This window comes from Struthio camelus, chromosome 1, assembly GCF_040807025.1.
Source record: "Struthio camelus isolate bStrCam1 chromosome 1, bStrCam1.hap1, whole genome shotgun sequence".
NCBI classification, from domain to species: domain Eukaryota; kingdom Metazoa; phylum Chordata; class Aves; order Struthioniformes; family Struthionidae; genus Struthio; species Struthio camelus.
Genome location: NC_090942.1, coordinates 153,453,886 through 153,479,372, shown reverse-complemented (window position 1 = coordinate 153,479,372; position 25,487 = coordinate 153,453,886). Strand labels below are relative to the sequence as shown.

The window sequence follows — 25,487 nt, the reverse complement described above, 5'->3', positions numbered from 1 at the left end:
GCCTCTCATGTCTCATTAACATAATAAAATGCAGCACATACCTTTTCACACTGTTGGAAGAAGCCCAAAATGGTCAATAAAACACTAAATATAACTCAGTGGCCAGTGAACTTTTCTGTGATCACCTACTTACTTTTCTTTGCTTTACCTTTGATGAGCAACCAAATGAAGGTCAATCAGCCACAGCTCAGGCAGCTACATGTGATGTACCTGTGTGAGGCACCAAAGGATAAACCCTGCGAGTCTGATGTATTCTTATGAAAGTGCCACAAGTTTTCAAAGGTGATTTGGAAGCCTTGGGCTTCAGAAAAGGTTCCTTCTACTTAGACTCAAAATCCTGCAGAAACCACATGGTAGAAAGGCACACAAGAAGTCATCTCCAAATGTCTCAAACACCTGCAAAGTTAAACATACTGGTTGGCAGCTGAAGACAAGAATCAGGAGCTAGATAGACCTACCAGTCAGCATTTCAGACACCATTTTTCATTGGTGTCCCAGTTCGCATGCTTGTCTGATCTGGGTTGGAAACAATCATTTACTTTTCAAAGAAAGAAAGAGAAGGAGGACAAAAAAGACGACAAACACTATGAAAGAAGATGGAGAATTCTTTAGAGAATTCTACTCTCCCGCAGTCTATCAATCCCTTACAATGTAATGCAGCAAAGAAAATGTTTGCCATTAATTTTTTTTTCCTTTATAATTCCATGTATTGTGAAATCTTAAAAAAATCTCAGTCTGCAACTGAGTGACCCTTATTTTAAAGCCTTTACATTAGTTCTTTCTGGTCAAATTCCTTGCTACTTCATTTTTTTCATTATTCTTTCAGCAATACAGCAGCATGTAAAGTTTAATTATAATGTCCTTCTCACATTGGGAAAAATTACTTTCTTATAGCCGTTGTAATCTTCCTTACCGGTAAATACCTGACTAGAACCAGCCCATTTTCACTAGAATATTCCAATTGTATTTACATATTTTTACTATTATTTCCATTCTTTCTATACAGTTTTCTCTTTACATTGACTTGCTAGCACTATATTTTTGATAATCACGTATGCCACTACTAAAGCTAGGAATCTTTTTTAGGATCCATACACTTTCATTTGTGCATAGGAGTCTCTGATCTATATTTACAGTAGCTTTATCATTTAACAGATGTTTGGACAGTTACAGTCCCCTCCGGGACAGTACCGTGTGGTTTTGAACTACTCCAGAGTTGTTCTATGAATATTTTTCCTCACTCTCTTTTAGTCCTGGGGGTCTGTAACAGATGCTAATTGCAGTTTTTTCTTTGTTTTTTGATAGTCTAGTCTTACTCAAAATATTCCACTGCTGCCCTCGTCATTATCGAGTTGTATCTCACTGATTTTCAAGGTTTCAAGCAGTAGATAAGACCATATTAGCTACAGCTTATACACACACAGCATAGCTTAAAAGTTTCGTATGTGCATATGGAGATGGTGAGAGCATTCAAGAAATAGGGGCTCTTGGCAGAGAACATCCCACACCTCCTGTCCTTTCAAAAATATGCCTTGGAATAATTAGCAGCTCCATCTCAACTTCCCAATTTGCCACAATGCTCTCAGATATTATGCTGCTGCTCCACAGTTTTCAAAGGGGCTTATCATGCTGCATGCTGATCTGTTCCCTAAATCAAATCCTTAAGACATTAATAGCATGACCTTGAAGTATATTTAAACAGTTTATGTTACCTGAAGGTTACTGACTCATACAGGTGAAGAGGCTATATTATGTAATAGGGTCTTTGTTCACCATGAAATACATGTATCATTCAGAATAGCCAGCTTCCTTGCTTCAGAGAGAATGGAAACTTTTCACAAATAACAGCCATAATAAATGCTCAGGTTGTGCTCCTTCTTTTAGTTCAGCAGAGGCAGAAGGCAAAAACTATTTTGATAAAGTAGCAAATATTCCAATTCCAGAACTTAGGACTCCAGTGGAGAATGAAGAGGCAGACAATGCTATCTATTTATAGTACACTTTGCCTGAATCCCTTCTTTTGTACACAACAGCCATGGTCTTTCATGCAGAACCACTGTAGATGGACAGCTGTGTGTCTAAACATCTGTGATGAACAGAACTCAGATGGGAGCTTAAAAAAAGAGAAAACGGCATCAACATATTCATAAGTTGGTGTGGGAACAATGAAAGCACATATTGTAGGTCTGAAGGAAAAAGGCAGAATCAGCTTGTAAAAAAAACCCCACAAAATTCTCTATGAAATTCTTTTTGCAGATGTCAGCATAAGCTTTCTGCTTGATTTAGTGTAGCAGTAAACTCTGGAAGGGACAAAAGAAGTAGCTTTGGCTGACCAGCAGTTGCAAGGAAGCACCTATAAAACTGAGATTCAGAATCTGAGCATAACTTGATCCAGAAGGACTACAACAGCGCAAAAAGGGAGAAAAAAAAAAAAAAAAGAAAGTACAGTGAATTAGCTGTGTCTGGGTTACGTGTAATATCATCCCAAGACTGGATGAAAGTACACAAATCATCATCTCTCATCCTTTCAAGGTTCCACTAGTGTCTTCAACTTTCTTCCCACCTGTGAATGTGTCAAGTTTTATGCTCTAAAAATAAATGACTAAAATAAAAACATTCTGCTGTATTGACCAGACATCAGCCTGTGTATAAGGCTTTGTTATCGTCACTTGTACTGATGCTACCTTAATTTTCAAGTTGTAATGATAGCTGGCAGGAGTGAGAGGATATGACTTGAAGCAGTTTAAGCATTTTTCCTCAACATCTCTCTCCTGTAAAGAATGGTAATGAAGCATATAGAATGTGTCTTCACCTGAATTTGATCTCTATTATTCATTTAACTATTTAGATGATTTCTAGACCTAATAAAAAATTCTTTACATTAAAATACATTGCCAGCGTAAGGTAGCAGCTCTCTCCGCTTTTTCTTCAAAGGTGATTTGCAGAGTTATAAGTAAAAAATTATGACTTTTATCTATTCAAGTTTCTCTTTCTCTGTTAATAAGCCATTTCCTGGAATAACTAGTGGAACGCACTAAAGAGAGACTGAAAGTCCACTAGGATATACTTCTACTTCTAGATGTTTTCAACAGTCTTCTCTGGGACTGGCATGTGTAAAATTGATGGAATAGAGTGGGCTCCAGCACAGGGATACACTTCAAGGAGAATATGTTGCATCAAACTGCATGTGCCAGTGCTCACACAATTTCTACTGCATCGGCTCTCTGCTGCCTCCTTCTACTGTAGGTTCTCATGTGAAAGAGAAAGTCACTACTCCCAGTGTGGATAAAATCTAAAACTTTCTTTCTTGAAAGTTAGTATCTAATAATTTATAGCTACATATTCTTTTCAATAATCGAAAAACCCCACAATACGCACACAATAATTTTCGTGTTGTAAATAGATGCTCCCTAATCCACCTTAAGCCACAAAATCATTGTTACCAACCCATTAACTTAAAATAAATGAAAAAAGAGGTATCTGTGAGTTATCATAGAGTGGTAGCTGAGAGTTATCTGTGACCAGACTGATTTTCTCAAATATATTTGTTATTCAAAATTAATGTATAAATTTCTGTGAGTGATTCTTGGCCTCATCACCAGTATGAGTGCAGTCTATTGCAGACAAAATAATGACACTCATATATTGAGCTGCTTTGACAGGATATAGAGGTCACGTATTATGTATCCAGATTCCCTAAGCAACAATCTCAGCTCCAATGTAAGCTCCAATATTACATATTCACATCATCCTGCCTTCTGGGATTGAGACAGTCTTGATCAATAAGAGCTTTTAACTAAGAAATAATAGAGCAGTACTTTGTTTCCAGGGACAGAAAAAGAAAAATCTGGCAAATGACGATAAAGATGATATGCTGAACAATCATTCACTTATTAGCAACCGTGAGGATCTAAAGTCCTTACTTGTTCCTCATCCCCTTGCCAACTGCTGACACAATTGAAGTTTCTCTCAGGCTCCTCTGTGAATCCTCAAGACTGGAGAATTGATTCTGTTGCTAAAATTGCAATATTTTCTTCATGGGACAGAGATCTGGGAGGGGGAATATTTAGAGCCCTATGGTTGAAAAGTTTCCACTACAAAAAGGTTTTAGCCAGTGCTGCTTCCCTTCAGGCCTGGGCTCCAGGCAGCACAACCACTCACTGCATTCTTTGGGCACAGATCTGCTTCCCTCATCTCTCTTATTTTTAAAGTGAGGCTGCATTTGCCCTTGCCTAAACTTGGGGACAAAACCATTAATATGCCTTGTTTTGCATTATGCACAATCATAACTAAAATGGAAGAACGCCTCAAAGAACCTTTTGTGCTCAGTCTGAAGCACAGGATGATCCCCTTTATAGCACAGTGAAAGAACTGTGACATCCCCATCCTTGAAAATTTTCAAAATTTTCAAAATTTGACAGGACACGACCCTGAGCAACCTGGTTTGACTCAGAAGTTTACCCTGCTTTGGATAGGAGGTTGGACTAGAGACTTCCAGAAGTCCCTTCCAACCCAATTTTTTCTGTGACTCTAATTCACACTGGATCACACTTTGATCAGTAGCAAGGATCTTTGTTGGATATTGTATAGTCTCAGAAGAGTAAACAGAACACTTATATTTAAAAGGAGGAGTCAATTAATATGGAAAATTGATAGCCCATAAGCTATACCAAAATATGCCAGACTTCAGAGCAAATGTAAACAGAAAACAAAAATTAGAGACATGGAGGTAACTGTAAAACATGAATACAACACAACATTTGTTTACCAAAGAGTCTTTGTGCTAGAATAGGCAGATATGTTTCACTGATGAGATACACCGATTGCCTGTTTTAGAAAGAATGAAGCAGATCAATCCATCAGGGCTTCAGTAGACCACAAGATATACCACCACATAAACTGTTATTAATTTGATCGGGGAAAAAATAAATGAGATTAGTACAAGGAGCATAACATGGAAAGTAACCAGATATACAGAAAATGGCAACACGTTGTGTTGCTGTGTTGAAAGGAGAACAGGAGAACTACTGGGCCAGCGGAAGCTTAGTGAAGCTTCTCAAGGATTGGTCTTGAACTATATTGGTCGATTTCAGTAAAGACATTGGCAGAAAAAGTAGGAATGACATTTGCTGATTATACAAAATGAGAAGGCCTCCTTAATAGAGGAGAACCAGGTGGATCTGAGGCCTCAAGCTTCAAAAAGAGATGAAATTAAACAACACAAAAAGCCAGGTCAGGCGCTTAGAAACTGAAAACATGACTTTCTTCCAAAACCTGGGGTACCTCAGTTGAAAGTAACAGGGAAAAAAGACTCACACATACTATTAGGTCACAAGATGATTATAAGTTGCTGATGCTGTGCAGCCGCTAAAAAGACATTTGTAGTTTTGAAACGTATAAAGTAAGGTAGTTCCGTTAGAGATTGATACATATTAATACTCTTCTACAAGACCTTACTCAGAATACTGTTCAAAAAAGATAAATTTTAACTAGAACTGATAGAAAGAAAGTTTATTAGGATGGAGAATTCATTGTTTGAGAAAACCCTAGAAAACCAAGCCTAGATGAAAGGATCTAGAAATAGGAGATAGTCTACAGTTCTTATTCATAAATGTTTCAAGGGAATAAACCCCATTCAAGGCAAACCATGGGAATAAGAATAAATTGCTATAACCCAAGCTAAGTGAATTTACCCTTGAAACTAGAAGGATCGCTTCTGCTGAGGAAATCAGCTTTCAAGGGAAACTTGTAACAATAATAATGAAGGTGATGGGGGAGGGTTAGCTAATCTCAAGACTGAGTTTGATAACTGTCTCAGATAGCATCATGATGTTGCCTTTAATAAGAAGAAGCTGCAAACAATGACCTGAGGTGCTACTGCCAGCCCTATGCTCCCACAAACAGTTCTCAGGGCCAGAAGGGATCATCTCCTTGCTCAGCTGATTCTGAAAGCAGACACTCAAAATGCAGACTTTCACTTCAGGATTGGAGTGTCACCTCATACTTGCACTCCATCTGGCAGAAGAGTGAGCAGGAAGACAGGAAAATTAAGTTAATGAGTAAGGAAATGGAAGCAACATACCAAAAAGGTGATGGTGTCATAGCAGCACGTTTTCAAGGAGATTACTTTCTCTGTGAAGTAAAAAATGGGAAAATCATAATTTCATTATGATTTCTTCACAGAATAGGACCTGCAATAGAATATACATGTTCCTTTTGCAAAAGGACCCTGTTCAGTAAACCCTTTGTACTCCCTACCCTCTTTGCTTTTTATGACTGCTGTACTGAGGTAGCACGGAAGTAAAAAACACAATCGCTTTTTAAAAATTGAATAAAGTTCAGCTAATATTTTTCCCCTCAGAATTTCTGGAATTGCTCTTCATTTGTGGATGAAAGCTGAGGTTATCAGAATGTACGCTAACATCATTTTTTGCTCCAAAAACAAAGGATACATCGTTTCACGGACAACAAGATCTGTATAAAGAAAAATGATAGCTGATAAGAGAGATGAAAAAAAAAGATTTGGACTTTCAGAGAAGAAAATCCACCTACAATTAAGTACAAAGAGATAACTGCAATCATCTGTAAGTTTGCTTTCATATTCTAAACTTTTCAGTTGTGCTCAAGAAAGAGTAGTCCAAGCAGAAATTATGGATTTTCTCATAGACCCTTCAAAGCTTAGATTGCTTCTGAGAAGCAAAGGAATTTCCCTTTGCACTGCTCTGTAGTTTTTCTTTTTTTTTAAAGTCACTTCAAAAATAAGTTGTGTGCCACAATAGTATACAGTGATAGTTTCTGGTTCAACAACTACAAGTCCAGTCATTTGGGGAGGAGCTTTTTCTCACATGTCTTCAAACACTATTCGTCTCATTTCACATTGAATGTCACATTGAATTACTATCATCTAGGCTAATTACTGTAAGTTCTTTTAACAATTAATGAAGAACAAGAGAGACTTTCAGGACACAAATTATGTAACTTATTTTAAACATTTACAGTGGGATGAAATGAAGTATTCCATCAGAGCACAAACTTTTCTCCCGTGACTAAAAAGAGAGTCAAGACAGCTAGCTTAAACATGGATGACAAGAGCTAGTTAGATGAATCCCAGCCTCAGTGGCTGGGATTTCAGTCATGAAATAATGAATGAATATCACCATTCCAAAGAACCGCTTTGAAGTCTATCATTTTTCATCCAATTTCTGTCTTCTCACATGGCTCACCACCGTAGATGCTCATTGTGCTATTTGTTTGTTTGTGATAAACCCAGCGTAAAATTTCAGTCCTTACTCCTATGGATGTTGAGTGGACATTTTGCAGTTAAATGCATTAAAACATTACCTAAAAGTCAAAACTGAGACAAAACTGGTGTCTGGCAAGAAGTTCACAGGCAGCACATCATCATATGAAAAAAACAGTGATTACAAGAGCTGAAATGGATTTCTAGCAAATAAAAGCTAAAAGGTGATATGGTAAAATGTCTGTTGTTAAAGCAATCTATAACATTGATATATGAAGAACTATTCTGAAACATAATGAATGAGAAATCTATTTCTCTTGCTCTGAAGGATTCAACAAATGAATCTGCTGACACATAGATAGTATGAGAAACCAGCTTAGCGGTAGTCTTCAAGTTCATATAACCCCTTTGGTTTCAGGTAGCCTCAGAAATTACTGATCTCTAGACTTTGAAGAATAATTATCTTGCAACCATATCATTCAAAAATAGCAAAATAAATACACAAAGAGCTTTAAATATTGAAAAATATAAATTAAGACTTCTGATTAAATGACCATTTCGTTCAGTGATTACATTCAGTTTCCCCAGTTGGCAATTATTGATTACAGGATGTAGCCATTTGCTTCTGCTAACCAGTCTGCCCTTGTAAATGTAAACATCAAGGACAGGGCACTCCCGCACTCTTCTTGCAGTCCTCTTTCTTATGTAGCACTGCACTGCTGTGCCTGTTGTATAAAGATGGTACAACAGTGAAACGCTTTTTGCTGCAAAGCAAACAGTGCTTATAAAAGTTTTTGATATTTGGGATCCTTTTGCTTTCCCTACTGCAGGCTAACTTTTCTCTTGAATACTAGAAGTGCCATGAATTCCTTAAATCTTAATAGCTGAACAATAATTTTAGATAGCTGATTATATTTTGTTGTCTTTTTTTTGGTATTTCAATCTGATTTAAGCAATAATTGATAATTACTCTTCCAATTTCTGTAAGTCATCAAAGGATCCCCTGTTATAAAATAAGCAGAAGCAGCAATCAAATACTTAGATTTCTACTGGATGCACCACAGAATTTGGCTGCACATGTCTTGTTTTAATGTTTTCCTGTAAGAAATAAAAAGTCATTCAGTTGTGGTTTCCTGTGGATAGCTAATTCAGTCCCATGTGTCTAGTCATATGTTCAGACAAACTTTATCCTGAAGCAACAATAGACTGCTATCAGTGGCTCAATAGCATTCTCTTCATTTCAGTCACTTTTCATATATTCTAAAATATAGCAGCACAAGCTTGTAGTTTCTACTACAGTACCTGCAAAAAGGGTTTTGTTGGTGTGAGGGCACCCAGGTCTGGGTCCAAATAAACAGAAATAGTGATACAGGCCGCTAGGAGTCTCGCAGTGATGAAAGTCAGGCTTTCTGGAAGTCAAAGAAAACCACTCAAAGACATGTAGGCGAAATCTGGGCTGTGCTCTAATAGCTTAGGCTGAAAACTAATCCTTCAACTTTTGTCTCCCGATTTCTTGTATGTCCCTGGTTGTGTCCAGAAACTTTCACCATCTTTCTTTAAAAGACGGCAATGACCTGATGAGAGCTTTGGGTTCTTTCCCTGTGCCACTGCTTACTCTTTAGATAATTTTGTCCTTTACTTGCACCTTCTGTCTCATATCTTTAATCTATCTGATTTGCTTTGAATTCCTTGCAAGGAAAATATTACATTTAAGTGCAAATTATTATTTCTGTACATCATTTTTTGTTATGAACTGCAGTTTTACCAATGCAGAATAAAGTGAAAATAGTATGTGTGCTTTCTTGTTCTTGACATGCAAAACCTATTCCTCAAGCATAACAGTAATATGCTTAATAAAATGGTTATCTTTCATTTATTTTGAGTGATGGATAACCTGGTAAAAGTTTTCCATAAATAATACATTAAAAAATCATAACACCTAACATCTCATTAGATGATGTTTCTAATTTTATGCCTATTTGAAATAGCGTGCTGTCTCATTTTAAATCTCTAAATACATACAAAGTGGAGAGCTTCCCAAAGGCTGTATTTTTTTTTAACTATCATCCAAACCTTTTTCAAAATTTTACAGTGGCAGAAAAACAGTCATATTTAAATTAGCTATAAACTGTGGCTGACGATAATTTATAATCTTTAACGAATGCAGTCATTTTAAACTGCAAATAAAATTATTATTTTTTCTTTAAGATATCCAAGATTAATATTTTTCCTAATACAAAATTACATTTTATGTTTCTAGTACTGGTGCTGGTTAATTCTTATTACTTGTTTCTATTCGGATAATGTCTGCAGTATGTTAAATGTCTGTCTATGTATTTTCCTGAAGCCAGGAAAATGAAACCTCATACTGAAGAGTCCACAGTCAACTTACTTGTCGTGAATGACCACAATAATTGAAACCAGTAGAATGGTGATTATTTGTATCAGACAAGATCTATCTCATTGACCTAACCAAAATGGAATTCAGCTGACTTAGAAAAGCAAGTAACCCCAGATTCCTCCTTTACTATTCACAGACAACTATTGCAGCCTTTCCTTCTGAACGTGCAGTTTTCCTGGCCAGTGGGGTCTCACCACTGGCTTGGCAGCAGGCGTCTCTCCCACCTCTCAGTGTTCTTGATCTTTGATTTTGACCATTTGCCATAGGTCGTCCCCACATCCATCTTCTGAACGACATAGCTAAGACATCATCATTTTTGAGCAGGCTCTAATTAGCACATATATTGATTAGCACATGCACATCTCCCTGGCCTTGAGACACCGCCCTGCTCATATCAATCTATCTGGGCTGTTGCTGCAAGATTCGCTCTGCCAGATTCCGTAGTGCTAGTCCTCCCTTTGCATCCTTCCTTGGGCTCGTCATCTACCATTGTATTAAATGTAAATTTACATTTTTAGATCTCCTTACTGCCTTTCTTCTGTTGTCTTTTGACTCTTATTTGCTACTGATCAGAGACATGAGCTGGTAAGTTGCTGATGCAAGCATCCATTCTTTCATTTGTTAAATTTCAGTGCAGGCACCACTGTGGCTTTGTCCAAGTTGTTCATTTAGACCTGAGAAAGTTTCCCTGGAAAAATTCTTAAAGCTGCCTCATTATCAAATATCTCATAAAGCCATCTTCTGCAGTGCAAGTTAGAAACCCTGAGTTTTTCACCACTACCTATCATGCTAACTAATATTATCTCACTGCTTCTTTGCACTTGCTTATTTGTTTGAATCCATCCACTGTTGTTCGTGTCTTCCAGGTGAGGATGGTTGTGCGGTCTCTGCATACTATTTGACAATGCTTTTTTCTAATTCCTTTGGCACTACATTAATGCAAGTAACAAGCAATACCAGCCATGTAGCATTTCCAGAGGTCAGGTCTAGACGATGAACAGCTTCTTGGCCCAGCGCACCCAGAAGTTATAGTACTCCAAATGTCAGGAGAATGGATCTGGAAGCTTGTTAGCATTCATGGATCCCAGAGTTTGGATTCAATCTGCAGAACACAGCCATCCTGTACTTACTTAAAATTAAGTCTCACCATAACTGAAATGCAAAATTTAACCCTCCTACGCTCCCCCTCCTGAATGCACAAATTGGAAATAGATCCACACACTGAACTCTGTTCTATATATCATTTAAATAGTTCCTGATCAGCACAGCGCAAGCTATATGTGCCTAGCCACCTGCTTCTTTTAAGAATTATATTTCCCCTGAAATAGACTTAACTCAGAAATTTATAATCACACAGTTTTGATCTACTTAACATAAAATTTTAATAAAAAATACAGCATTTGTAAAACATGTCAGCTTGAAAATAAAACTAGGTATTTCAATAACACCCAAGTGCCCTATTTAACATTTTTAGAATGGAACGTTTATTTCAAAATTTGTTTCCAAAGTGAAATTGCTTTTAGAGGAAATCATTAATAAGGAAATCAAAATGAAATATTTAAATTGCATTGAACAAAATAATTTGACCCAAAGCATCATGGAGAAAATTTCACCACTTTGTGGAAAAAAAGTCTATATTTGCTAGTTCTTTATTTCTCTTCAGGATAGAAATATTTTTTTTTTTTCTCTCCTTTTCTGAATAATGGAATTTCCAAGACAGGTTTCCAGGCTCTACTCTAAAATCTTGTCCTCTTGCCTTTTAATATGCCTTGCTGTTTTATATAAAACACTGTGAGATAGATAGGTTTCCCCCAGAGGTAATGCTGACCACATCCAAAGTACAAAATATCTCAAAATATTTATCCTTTATTAATATTGATGTGACTATGTTGGGTTGGTTCTTGGGCTTTAGGGGGAGGAACTGGGGGAAGGGAGTACTTCAGCAATGAAAATGGGAGGGGGGAAATGAACTGTGTTCAGTCTAAATGCCAAATTTTGATTTTTCCTTTTGCTAAAAACAGAGCAAAGAACAAAGATACGTTTTTTGTTTAACATGTGATATTTCTTCTAATCCAAAACAAACTGTGTGTTGTTGGGCACTTGTAAGGAAAAAAAAATGAAGATGTAAAGAACTTTATTTTTGAAAAATTGCTAAAAGACACATTTTCCACATTAGCTAATCATTCTGGATATTATACACCTACCTAAGGTAAAAAAACAATTCAGATTCCGTTTTTGACATGAGACTTTAGAAGCATACTGCTGCCAGGAGCAGGTCTACAAATGAGGCAATTGGGTTTTTTTAGAATAAAGTGCTGATAACTGTACTGATGATTAAGACACTGTTACAGGAAAAGAGGAACGAACTGGTCAGGGGGCTCCCTCATGTTGTGGGTGATTATCTTAGCCAAGAGACCAGGGTAATAAGGGCTTCCTCCTCTTGCTTGTTGGTGAAAATATATCCACACACATGCAAAACAAGCGAAGAAAGTCTAAGGCACGTGCCAAGACTTTTCAGCAAATCTGAAACACTATTTTTTCAGAGAATTTACTATCTAGGCAAAAAAACAATAAAGAAACTAGACCTGTGTCTTGCAAAATGCTGAGTGGGCTTTCTCCAATATAATTTTGGGCACAGACACTCGCACTCCAGCAATTAAGAGCTCCACTTCTCCAGTCTGATGTGATCAATATATAGAATTAAAACCCTAATCTTGATTTCTCCTCTGGTTGCATGATATAGTGGTAACAAAATTACTGAAATGTCTATGAAGTCTACCGGATTTGAAACTTCTAGAAAGTATTCCCTGATAGAACTATGTAAACAGAAGAGAGATTAACTCTTCATTTCCTAAAAAGAAAGATGTGTGATGTGAAGCTAAACATTTTCAATAGAGAAATACATGTCAGGTGTTATTCATTTTCCAAAAGGCAGATATAAATGCCTAATATAAATACAAGAACACAAAACATCAGGTATATAGGATAAAGATTCTCAGCATGGACCAGTTATGAAAATTAATTTCAGGTTGCTTGATTCAAGCACAGTTACACTTCTATATATGTGGAAAAATACATAAAGAAGCTACCACCAGAAATATGATAGATAAAAACAAAGACTGAAACTGCCAAGCAAGAATTAATTTGTATTACAGGTGAGTGAGCACTCTCTTCTGTTTCTGTAATATTCTGAAATGTTCCTTTCAATCTGGTTCACATTGTAACTCCCTAATAATTTTGATTTCAACCATTTAAAGAATCAAGGTTCGCTTTCACATCAGAACAGATCCTTCTGCTCCTATTTTTGGACTTTTATGCAAGATCTTGAACAAGCATTAAGTTGAAGGCATTATTAGACCAAAGAGATCAGGGACTCCTGGACAAAATTTAATGGTAAACTACCATTAGAAATGGCTGCTGTAACCAAGCAGTGGCAGACTGCCAGATTGCCAGTGCAACGCCCATCTTAAAAAAGTCTCAAGAAGTGATCCTAGGAAATGCAGGCTGGTAAGTATGACTTCTATCTCCAAGTAAGACAGACTAAGCTCTTATGAGTAAGAAAGAGTAAGATCACTGAGCCTATAGAAAAACATGTTGTGTTGGGAAAGAGTCAGCCTGATTTCTATATGGGGAAATACTGCCTCACTAGCCCAAGGCGCTTCTGTGAGAAGGTGGACAAAGGACAAGCACATGAACAAAAGTAGTTCATAAACTCAAATCTTCAAAAAGTCTTTTACTTTATTAAGTAAGCTGAACTCCAACAGGACTGAAGAGAGATTATTTTTAGAACTGATAGCAAGCAAAGGTCTTATCATTGTCCATTTTCTAGATGGAAATCAGTAGGGTATTCTTGTAGGGACTGGTGCTCGGACTGCTTTTCTTCAAGGTAGTCATCAGTAGAAAATCGCCAGATCTGAAATCTCCAAGTCTGCAGGTGATGCTAAGTTTTTTTCTGAGTAGATAATTGTCATGCAAATTTTAAGGAACTACAAAAGGATGCCACAAAACTGAATGGACAGAAAGGTGGCAGACATGCCTCAGTAAAAAAGTGAAAAGTAATTCATCTGGAGTAAAACAATGTAAACCAGGCCTACGTAATTCTGAATTCAGAACTGGCAGTTACAACTAAGGAGAAAAAACTTGGATCCACCATAAACTGTCCTCTAAAATTATTAGCTCAATGTGCAACACAAGCCAAAAAAACTGACAATGTGAATTCAACAACGAATAGATTAACTAAGGATTTTTTCCTTTTTAAGTCTGAAAAAAATGAGTGAACTGGAATACCCATGAAAAATGAGGAAATTGATTTAAAGGACTATCAGAAACAATTGTAACATTCACTTTATTTTATTTGCTTATAACTGATTTATATCATTTCACTTCAAGCTCTCTTTAATGAAGAGTTATTCTTCCACCAGTAAGACCTTTTTTTCTCTCCCATATGATATACATTCATGAATACAGAAATGTGGATAGAAAAATTGCTCAACACACTAAAAATGCCTAAAATGAAATGAAGCAAAGAAGTTTGTTGCACCCACAATATAGCAGAACCTCTAAGAATTTCAGCTCCATTCCTAAATGGAAAACATAGCAAAGGGTATCCTACTGACCTTACACACAGGACTGTAGCAATGTTGGTAAGGTGTCAAAGAAGCTCTAGAAGCTGATGTCAAAGATGTTTGTTGCACAGTAGCAACGGGAAGCTCCATGGGTATATGGGTAAATGAAACACCAAGGCAAAACACAATATAAACAAAATACCTGGAGTACCTAGACAAAAAATCCACAGCAGAAGCCATATTTTATTTAATTCTGAAAAAAGTCCCTGTTCAAAATGTTGCCATCAAAAAGTTATGGTAAAAGGGTGGCCATAACATACTTAAACTCAATAAATGTAAATGCAAGAAAGACAATGAAAATTCATTATAATAGTATTTAACATGTAAAAGGAGGGCAGCATGCAAGTTAGAGAATTTGCTGAAAAAACTGAAAGGAGCATTTTGAGGAATAACTTCCATAAAACTTTAAAACTACTAATAAGGCCTTTTCAAATACATCAATAGCAGGAAGACCGGCAGAGTCAGATGACCCAGGTGTGATAAGGAATCTCTGAAAAGATAAAAACAAAACAGAAAAAATAGAATGCTGTCAGGGGTTGCTACAGAAAAGCTTAGGGATCCCAAACAAGAACCCTTCTTTACAGGAAAAACATTGGAGAAACTGCCTCAAAACACAGCATAAGTAGGAGAGATTCTTAGAAGAAATTAATGAAACGAAACTTAACAAATTTCTAGGATTAAATTGGTGTCATCCAAGAATTCTGAAAGAGTTTAAGTAAGAAATTACTGATTTTCTGGCTGTGGTATAAAGTCTGTAATCAAAATGGTCACAGTACCAGAGGAATGAAAAGCAGCAAATGAAGCGGCAACTTTTTTTAAAAGGATTCTGGGAGAATGTGGGGAATTAGAGATCAGCAAACCTGACTTCTGTAATGGAAAAACTAGTAGAAAACAGAATAAAACAAAACAAAACAAGACAAAACAAAAAAACAAACAACAAAAACCCCCAAAACCCCAAAGCAGAATTAACAAGGATATGCATAATATGGTATAGTGGGAAAAAATACCTTGACTTTTTGCGGAGGGAAATCATGCCTCTCAAGAGCTGCTGGTGGTACTGAGGAAGTCAATGAGAAGATGCATGATACCCAGGGGTTAGTATACATGCACTGCTGTGTAGCCAACCCTGCTTCTGCAAACTGCAGTGCAGAAGAAGCTTTGAGAAGTAGTGCTGAACATTTGACCTGTTTTTATACTTCTGCTTAACTTACTCCACCAGCCACCACTTAGAAACAGGACATTAGGCAAGGCAGAGCTTTGATCTGAGCCAGTCCAGCTATTCTTACATTTGCTTATGACTGATCTTTCTTGCTGTCTCTACCAGGGCTAATTTGTGATCGTGGTTAGCCATAGCTCTTTCCTTGCCCTCATGACATCAGTATAAACAATGTCATCTGCACTGATATCTGCAGCAGACAACCCCCTGGGGGTTTTGTGCTTTCTCTGCTGATACCCCCTGAAGCAGTTTCCATCCTGCATGGCATTGTCAGCCACCGATAGCACCCAAACAGGGTCCAGAAAGTTGTCAAGTAACTGTTTGCTGCATCCAGTCTCACTTGCCAGAAGCCATCTCTGGCACCCATGACTGAAAAGACTATTGTGTTCGCTTGATTTGGCAATATTTCAGTGACTGTTGGCAGAGAACAGTATAAGCACTTTAGTATGCTATTGAGGTCTTTTGGATTGATGTAGATCATCAGTTTGCCTGTCTTTCTAGCTGCCACCATACTGCTGATCCAGTCAATTGGCCTTGCAACTTTTTTCAGCCACCTTGTTCCATGACAGTTTTAACTTTCACCTTGAGCTGCTTCAAGAGTGCCAGTACTAGCATTTTATATATAGCTGATGCCACATCATCTTAACCTTGCAGACCTTAAAAGCACTCATTATCCACTAACCTGATCCCTTGACCAGAGACTATTTTTTAATAGTCAGAAAAGTAATATCTCAGACTTGTTTCCTCCCACCCTCAGTTTGCTCTGAGATGCATTGACTTTGCGATAAAGACTCCATGTCCAAGATAATAAGTCCTGCACCAGATAATATAATTCTCCATCCATTCTATTGCTAGAAAAGTTGAAACCTGATCCTTATTTACATATGTGCATTTCAGCCTAAGGGTTCCATAAAAGAATACTTTTAATTTGATCTCATGGCAAAACAAATTTCCATACTGTTTTATTTTTGAAAATAGTTTACCCAGTTTCACCACAGAATCACGTTCCACTCAGCACAGGCTTTTCTTTGCCACTTGCTTGTCATTTCTCGTGTTCGGTTTCTGAACCATATTATTTTCTTGTTAGTGGCATTTCACTTGCATGTTATATATTATTCAGACTGGATTCATCACAGGTGCTCTCTTTTTTCTCTTCAAGCACTTAGGTAAATTAAATCACCAGCATAATTTGGGATCTCTTCACTTGGATGTGTGTGGTCCAAAATTAATCTCATCAAAGTTCCAATTTCACACAGGGTGACAATACCACCTTGCTCTTATGCAGAACTTTTAACCACTAGACCTCAAAGGGCTATAACAGAAGAAGCTGATATCTTTATCACAGTTTTGTAAGGGTGCTGTATAGGAGTGAAGTGACTTCCTCAAGGTCATCTAACAGCTTGGTGAAAGCAGAACTTAGGTCTTGCGAGTTCCAGGCTAGTGCTTTATCCAGCAAGAAACACTGACTATGCTGAAGTCTGAGGTCTCCCTGTCCTTGGCCTGTTCTATTAAAACGCTGCACTGGCATTCATATAAACCATTTACCAAGGGTAACATCCATTTGTTCTGCATCAAAAAGCAAGAGAGATTGACACATACATAATCTTTTCCTATATGTGATGGATTGATCCTTGACTTAGGATCATTTCAGTCACCTCTTTGTAGTCTTTCCTTCATGACAAAAATTTCCCAGGCATTCTGTGCAAGATGAGAATGGAAAGCTGTTAAACAACCATTTCTCCCATTCCTCCTAAGCGAACTTTTTACTGCCAATCCAGATTTGCATCACCTGCACTGTTGAAAATGAAGGCTTAAATACGATCTCTGTACATTTGTGTTTGTCATACGTTGGCTTAGAAACACGAAAATCCACACAGCATTTCTTAAAACATTTTCTAGAGATGTTTTCAAAATACCAGCATGACTAAACACAGTGCATAATCCAAATGCACAGGTTTACCTAGAATATTCATGGCGTTGGGTATAACAATGTCCAAGTGCAATGTTAATCGAGCTACTCTAACACTGCCAGAAAGGATTAAAAGAGGAGGAAAGCATGTTTGTGCCCACTTACAGATTCCTGGTGTAATTTCAGGAGTGTGAAATAGGCCTTCTTTGTACTGACAAACCCTAATAGCACTTTGCATTTAGAATATGCAGTGCTCTAACAACAGCATTTCATTGATATATGCTGCTGTGTGCAACGCAAACCTTACTGAAATCTTGAGGAGGGGGTGGTTCCTGATTATATGAGTAGCACACAAGAATCCCAGCACGATTCACACACTGCTTCCCCAGTTTAGATGAACCTAAAATAGCAAAGAGGTGATCCTGCTGCCACGAGGACTGTGTCAGTGTGCAGTATGTCCGCTTACAAGCACACTGCCTAATTTCTGTGATGCTAGCATGTATCTGGCATTTGTAAGCTGAGCTGGCCTGCAGAACAGGAGCAGCACTCAGGCTGATGTGGTCTCTGGCAGATTCATGCAAGCAAAAGTCTCAAAGTTTGCAACAGAACCTACACGGGAGCTTAGAAAGAACTTATTGGATCTTGTCCGAACAAAGCACAAACCTACAAGACACAAACAAACCTTTTATTGAGGTGGGAAGACGCAACTCTGCTGCAAAGCACACAGACCTCAGCAGAATTCATATCCCGACACAGACCACAGCATGCCACCTATGTACATGTACAGAAACTGATTAATGGGCTGTCACTTTATTTGTTGACTGCTGAATTATTTATACTTATAAAGTGTTTAATAATTTAGAGCTGATATCTTAACAAATTACAGCTGAAAGTGACAAGGGGAAGGTGGCACAAGAATCTCACTTGAGATCAATGCCCTTGTTCTCAGGGCACTTTGGAACACGATTTCTGCTGACTGTCATCAGCAAAAAAAAGGAAGGGGGAAGTATGTTGATTTGGTATTACGTGTTAAACAGAGAGAACTGCATATTTCAGTAATCAAAGGAAAAAAGTTGCTTTAAACCAAAAAGAACATGAAATTACTCTGAAGAAATCTACATTTCCATATGAAATGAAAATCATTGTCTTAAAAAAAAAAGACTAAATAAAAGCTAATTACAGTGTTTGTTTTTAAAATTTTGTCTCAAAGCATTTTATCCATCTTTTCTTGCCACAAAGGATTTGGATACATATTGATTTTGACCTGCATGCCACATCTTTACAAAAAAGCAAAGTCATCTTAATACGAAGAGGTTATTTTTTACTGTATCAGGATGGAAACAAAATTACCATTTACTGGCTCTATGTGAGTTAAACTTAGAGTGCATGAGAAAGAGAAACATAAATTCCGATTTTTAACAAAATCCAAATGCTAAACAACAGAAAAGCTGGCAGAGCCAAACTAACTGAAAACAACATTCCTGTAAAAATCATCTATATAGGTAAATAACATTTCATTCCAGGATGGCAATTTCTTCACAGACATTTTTACAGAAGAAAAAATACTTCAATGTAAATATCTAAAATAGTGAATTCCATTCTCTAAGCAGGAATTTCCTGGGTATTAACCCACTCTATTTCCCTTAAATACCACAAGAATGCAGTGTCTAGTAGAATCTTATTTTGGGGAAACACAAATTCTTAACAAAGACAAGAGGCTCCTACTGACAGAAATTATACTGCCCCAACTGCACACAAATACACTTTTCAGGGTAACCTCTTCAGCGAAAAAACACAGTTTCACCTGATCACCCCAGTTCTACCCTGTCCACAACAGAAAAATGATCTGGGCGAGCCACTGCTGAATCCCAGTAGCATCGTATATCCACACACAAGATACCATTCACCAGTGCAAGACTGACCTCTGCTTGTATTCAGCTTGCTTCAAGCAAGTACCATATGTCTTTCCACCACAGTAGCACAGGCATTGTGGCCTTGATCAGTGTAAATCATATCCAGCTCCATCCCCAGAATCTGCTTAGGCAATCAGTGCTTTCTACTTTGGCGCAGGCAGCTTGACTCCTACAAGGAATAATGTTACACATGCAGTAGAAACTTGGTTGCACGGTTATTTCCTAGTGTTAGCTTCTTCAACAGCAATTGCTTTCTCTCTCATTTAATTGCTGCGTATCTCCAAGGAGATTTTTATATGAGCTTGCTGCCAGCTGGACTGGGATCAGTAGGTGGCCATTACTGGACATTTGGGAGAGATGACTTGAATTAAGGCCAGCTGAATCCCACTAACAGCATTTTCATTCTGCCCTCAGATACAGGCTCACCCATAATATTACTTCTGCAGTACAGACATTTACAAGACTACAAGCACAGCCAGCAAACTTCAATAAGAACAAGATCTAGTCAGCTCCCTACCTGCACTACTAAGCACAGAACATGTAATTCTACAGAAACCTTTCCAGTTTAGCCCATGCCTACATTTTAAACTCCTCTTGAGCCAGTCATCCTAAATTCCCCGCGGAGAGCAAATGGTGAACACCCTGGGAGAGACAGCCTGTTTCTCACTATCCAGTTCAGAAGGCTAGCAGCCATGTTGCTTCTCACACATATAAGCAGGATGAGTGACAAATGCAGTTGAACAGCTTATTAAAAATATATATATACACCTAACAAATTGCTTGTAAATATGTTATACATATATATATGTTTCACTATAGCGATGCTATGGTCACATGAACAGTTGGGTGGAGAATATTCATGGAGGACAACTGCTGAAAAGTTTGTCTATTATGTAAGTGAAAAAAGGATAAGGGAAGCAGAAAAGTAAAAGTATTTTTTCTCTAATCTGGACTTACTAGTATGGGAGGGTGAACAAGCTATGGGAAAGGTGACTGTTTTTATGAACACATATGCTGAAAGGTGAACTTTTTTCAGGGTTTGACTAGAAGGTCATACGTATAATTCCTTCTGTATTAAGTCTGAATTATTAAAACTGGGGTTGAAGGTGATCTCAATGAAAATTACTGGTCAGGTAAGAGTTATAAAAGTACCCAGGCCACATGCAGATGCTCCAAATAATACAAAATCCAGCAGCCCATCTACTAAGGCATAGACCAGTAATCCACTCAAGGTCTTAAGCTTGATCTTCAGAATCCCCACCGAGCGAGATCTGCACTATTTGGAGGGCAGTTTTCCTTCCCCTCCTCCACAGCACAGGATAGTAAATATGACCAGCAGGAAGCCTGGAACTGGCAGTATCAATGACAGAGCAAAGGCTGCAAGAGCATGGCACAGAGCGTTATCGGTCACAGGAGGCAGTCAGCTATGGAATTCCTCTCCTTCACAATTCAGAGGATGCCCTGACACCACTTCCTTGAAGATAGCATGCGAAAATACCCCTGAATTCTAAGCATAACAATAAATATCAGTTACTTACTTACCCACTCAGGAACACGGATAGGATATTAAAATGGAATTAGAGAAACATACAGTCTTTCAGGTAAGTTATTGTTCTCTAGAATGCAAACTCGTAAGAAATGTCTGGGATTAGCATCAGCCTAGTAGAAATGAGACCTAGTCGGGAGATGATACAGAAAGCATTCCCGGACTTTTAACTTTTCCCTGTTTCTTTGAAGCCTGCATTTCTCTTCCAAATACAGTGTAGTTCCTGCATATTCATGAGTCAAAGTTCCTTCAGCTCCTTGGCACTGCATTACACAACAGAAATTTCACCTAGTGTGTGAAATCCTAACCCCAAGGAAGTCAATGGCAAGATCCTGGCTCCCTTTTTAGGGGACAGGAATTAACCCATGATGGCGTGTTAGTTCTGGCAGTTTTTCAGGTGGCAGCATGCTTTTTGAGATGAATTAGTAAGGAGCATGCTGCTTTCTTGCACCCTCCTATACTTGAAACAGAAATAGTGTCACACTGCACTTCTACTACCCTTGGCAGCCTGTTTTCTCCTTGTCCACTCAAATGAACCCTGCATCCTTTACTTTTTTTCAGCAACAAGTTTCTACATAAAACATAAAAATTGTTTTTTTTAAAAAAACAATGCTCTGTGATCGCTTATAGCTTACATTCAAAAACTGTAAGCAACTTCCCTCTACTAGCCCAGACTTTCTTCCCTCGTTCTGTACAAGTGATTACTAAGATTGCAAAAATTTCACACAAAGCATCTCACTCCCATATCATTTCATATGTTAGTGGTCTTTTTCCATGGAATTTTCTTCTTCTGTAAAACCAGAAATTCTACACAACAGCAAGTGTTACTAAAAATTGGACTAGACAAAGCACTTTAGACTATGCTATCAGTAACAAATCTCTCATAGCAGAAGGGAGAGGTGGATGACCTAATAGGTCTTTCCCAACTTTAAACCCTTTGGGCTTGTGATGTCTCAGTTCCACGAGTGGTGCTTGACAAATCCGTGACAGATAAGAAAATAAAAATAAACTTTCAGTGGCCTTCCGCATAATATTGTCCTCCTTGTTAGATGGGAAGAATTCCTTTTAAATTATGTTTAATTTGACTTGGTATGACAGGTGATGTGGTGATATGCTCTAAATGAAAACTTCCCATCTGCACTGTTGGTTATTATAGTAAATAATGGCATCTCCTCATGTGGTTTAAATATTAAGATGAACTAAACAGGCACATACATTGATGTTCGCCTCCTAGGAAGAACTGGTGTTTGACACCCCTTTAGTTGGCAGAGGGAAGTTTAGCAGTGCATTAGAGGTAGCTGGTTCCTTGCTACAGCCTGGACTCAAGTGGGCTGGACAGTAATGAGGCAATATCAATGAAAAACATTTGGGGAAAAATAAGTCTCTTTGTGGACAAAAAAAAAGATTCATATTGATGATAAGAAGTCACTCCTTTGCAAGATTCAAATGATCAAGTGTGAACTGACTGAAAAGGTCAGCAATCCTGCACATTCACTGAGAGTTGGCATGAATAACCCCAGTGGGCCCATCCTCAGGCAAGTTCAACAAATCCCAAAATAGTTCCTCATATTTTCTAATATACACTTTCATCAGGGATTAGAATTGAAAAGCTCCACCAAAGAACCAATCAGTTATATCCCCAAAGTCTCCAGGTCTAAAGCAAATGCTGGAGGGAGGTGTGGATTATATGAACTCAGACGAGACAGTGGGACCCTGCTGCCCTCTCCTGCTCCACAGTGCTAGCAAGTCACACTGTATGGATACCAGACTCATGGGTAGCTGTTGCTGTTTCTCCATCTCCTCTCCTAAAATGACTTTCTCTCATGAAAAGGGGAGTCACTGCTAGACTAGGCCAGCTAAGAAAATGATGTCATCTAGACATCATCCGATGAGAGTCTCATGTGCACAAGGGCCTATCTAATATTCCTGTGTGGACATAATTAGTACCTGAGTGCACAGTCCAGGATTTAGCTTTGGGTTTCAGCAACAGAACTGAGCAATGGGAATTTAATGAATGCAGACATTTGAGATCCAGCACATCTCTATTAAAACTCGAGCACAGAAATCCAGTTAAAATTACGTAATAACCATAGTAGCAGAGATCTCTTTTCTTCCTTCTTTGAAGCTTCTTTGAGACGAACACATCATATAGTACAGGGAGTTACTACTGCAATTAGCCTTTTTTTCTGAATGCTATAGTAAACACTTTCAGAGTAAAATTCAATGCATAATCACGACTGGTCTAAAAATGACAGCTGTTCTGGAGAAGACCAATGTATACACCAATCTCTCCTGTAAACTACTCCATTTCCTTTAGTTGTCTCAAGTTGTTTTTGTCAATCTGAGTATGACTCAGTTCTTTTATGTGTGTTTTTATCTTTCACTTTTGGCTTGTGGCTATATCTAGATAGACTTCTCACTCTCCTCATTTGCTATAATACTAAGCGGACAATTTAGTTCAACAGTTAAGAAATCAGTCAAATAAACGCCCAGGAGAAGATATGAAGCAGGCCACTCAAAATTCTAGCATGTTATTTCATGACTGTTTTCAGAACGTTTTTCAAGGATTAAACAGCCCTTTCAATATTAAAGTAAATAATGGGTACCTCACATGGCTTTAATTAGGAACAGACTGAAAGCGGTCTCTGATATTACTTTAAAAAAATGTTGAAGGTTTCACCATGATTACATACCTTACAAAGAAATATCAGAGGAGCTATGTAGAGGAAGAGTTTACTGCTTGTCAGAAAGTTCTAATTTTAATCATAAAAACATTTTCCTATTAACAGGAATAGAAGAAGCAGGAAAGAACTAAAGAAAAAAAAATGACCTAAACCGTAGACACATCAGAGCAGACATAGTAGTATGAACAGAGCATGAAACCTGAAGGAGACTTGCATTTTCTCATCATTCCATTTCCATCGCTGGGCAACAGACGTGAAGAGAAAAGGTACAATATTTTCCTCAAAATATCCTCCATGGGATCTCAGGAACTGACAATACCAAGGCAAAGGGAAACAATGGCTGATCTCATGGTTCTGCAGTCGTCCTCTTGCAGGCTTCACTCAGCAAAACAAACCCAGAGAGCAGCTTCAGGTCTCACAGTCCTCGGGGCCATGCATTAAAATAACTCGGTTATATTCAGAGTCTCTGTTTGTCCCTCCCAGACACCTTTGTAGTGGCATCAGCGTCCTCCTAGAGGAGACCATTTTCTCATCCTTGTCCCAGCTGGAGAGTAAGTGCTGCACTCGAGGTTATCGAGGGGACAGGCAGTTAAAGGACGAAAAACAACAACAACAAAGTAATGTTAAGAAAAAGGCATGGGGAATACTCAGGAAACCATGTAGGCTGACTTTTCTTTGGTATACTTAGTTTGTCTATGGGCCGATTGCCACAAAGAGAAAAAAAAAGGGAGGGGGGGGGGAGAGAAAACCTATACTTTATTTATTATTTAAATAAACAGTTGAATGCTGCTTCCATTTTGTGTTTCAGTTTTGTAACAATATGAGTCCATTTCCCCATCATTCCTTAATATCTATATTGTTTAGGACTTTATATACTGTATGATTAGTTGGCATTGGTACTGTTCAATCTGTACTAATCTGTATGCATTTATATTGTGTGAGCAGTTCTCTAATTGGTTTTCATCCAAGTAATCCCACAGAGAATAAGGTTACATGCTGAAAAGGGCTGAGGTGAGAGAGTGGTTAAAAGGGGAGTGCAAACTCTTTTCCCATCCTTATTAAGAATGCTCTGCACATCTGCATTTTCTAAAAACATTTCTAAACTCCCTCTCTGTGAATAAGCATAAAGTCTATTCTACAGCAGAGAAATACAGAGGGAGAAGATGAATCTGTTTCAGAGAACCCCACCCATTTCTGCTTTATTCCTCCCATGCTGCTTTACCTCTTGGTCAGCTAAGGCTGTGAAAAGTAAACACTACAATTTACAAGGAGAAAAAAAAAAAAAAAAGAAAATACTTCTTAGTAGAAAATACCAATTTTAATTTAAGCAAACAGAAAGCTCAGAGAGAACAGACCAAAGATCTCTTCCTAAAGGTGACTAACTGAATTGCAAAAAATAAAATAAAAAGCCCCAAAGCAGTTTCAAAGTTAGCTGCTTAACTCCATTTTTGGCCACTTTGCTTAAGAACAGCCTAAACTTCAGGTGTTCCTCACACCAACATTTCCGAAAGACTTTGACAAGTGCTGCAAGTACTCGAGGTATTAGTTTTGTAAATGTTGAATATAGTGTTCAAATTTTAAGAAAAATATAATCATTTCTTTTAACTGTGTAACAATATCATATTTTCCTATTTATGGCTGAAGGGACATTGGCTTTGCTGAGTTTTTTAGAAGGATATTTTATATTATCAGTCACGTACTTTCTAGAAAAAAAAAAGTTGTGGAAGAAAATTAGGTGGAAGTTTTCCTTCTTTTCCTTAAACACAGGACAATTCTTAATTCCTTGTAGAGAATTTCTTGCTTAAATTTGCAAATACCTGTATACAGTTACTGTCTTTATTACCTCCAAAACTAGAGATTTTTTTTGTCATGCTTAGATCAAGTTCTAGCTTTGATTATACTTTTTTCTTTCCCTTAAAAAAAAAAAAACTTTAAATCAACATACTGAAAATG

General features: G+C 37.7%; 1 protein-coding gene across 1 annotated transcript in view; it reads right to left on the bottom strand.

The window, feature by feature from the left end:
- LOC104143367 (uncharacterized) overlaps positions 1–25,487 on the bottom strand; it is a 417,508-nt gene that overhangs the window by 387,896 nt on the left and 4,125 nt on the right. Inside the window, exon 2 of the mRNA XM_068925206.1 lies at positions 23,544–24,092. The gene's annotated coding sequence lies outside the window, so the exon portion shown is untranslated. The remainder of the gene's footprint in view (positions 1–23,543; positions 24,093–25,487) is intronic.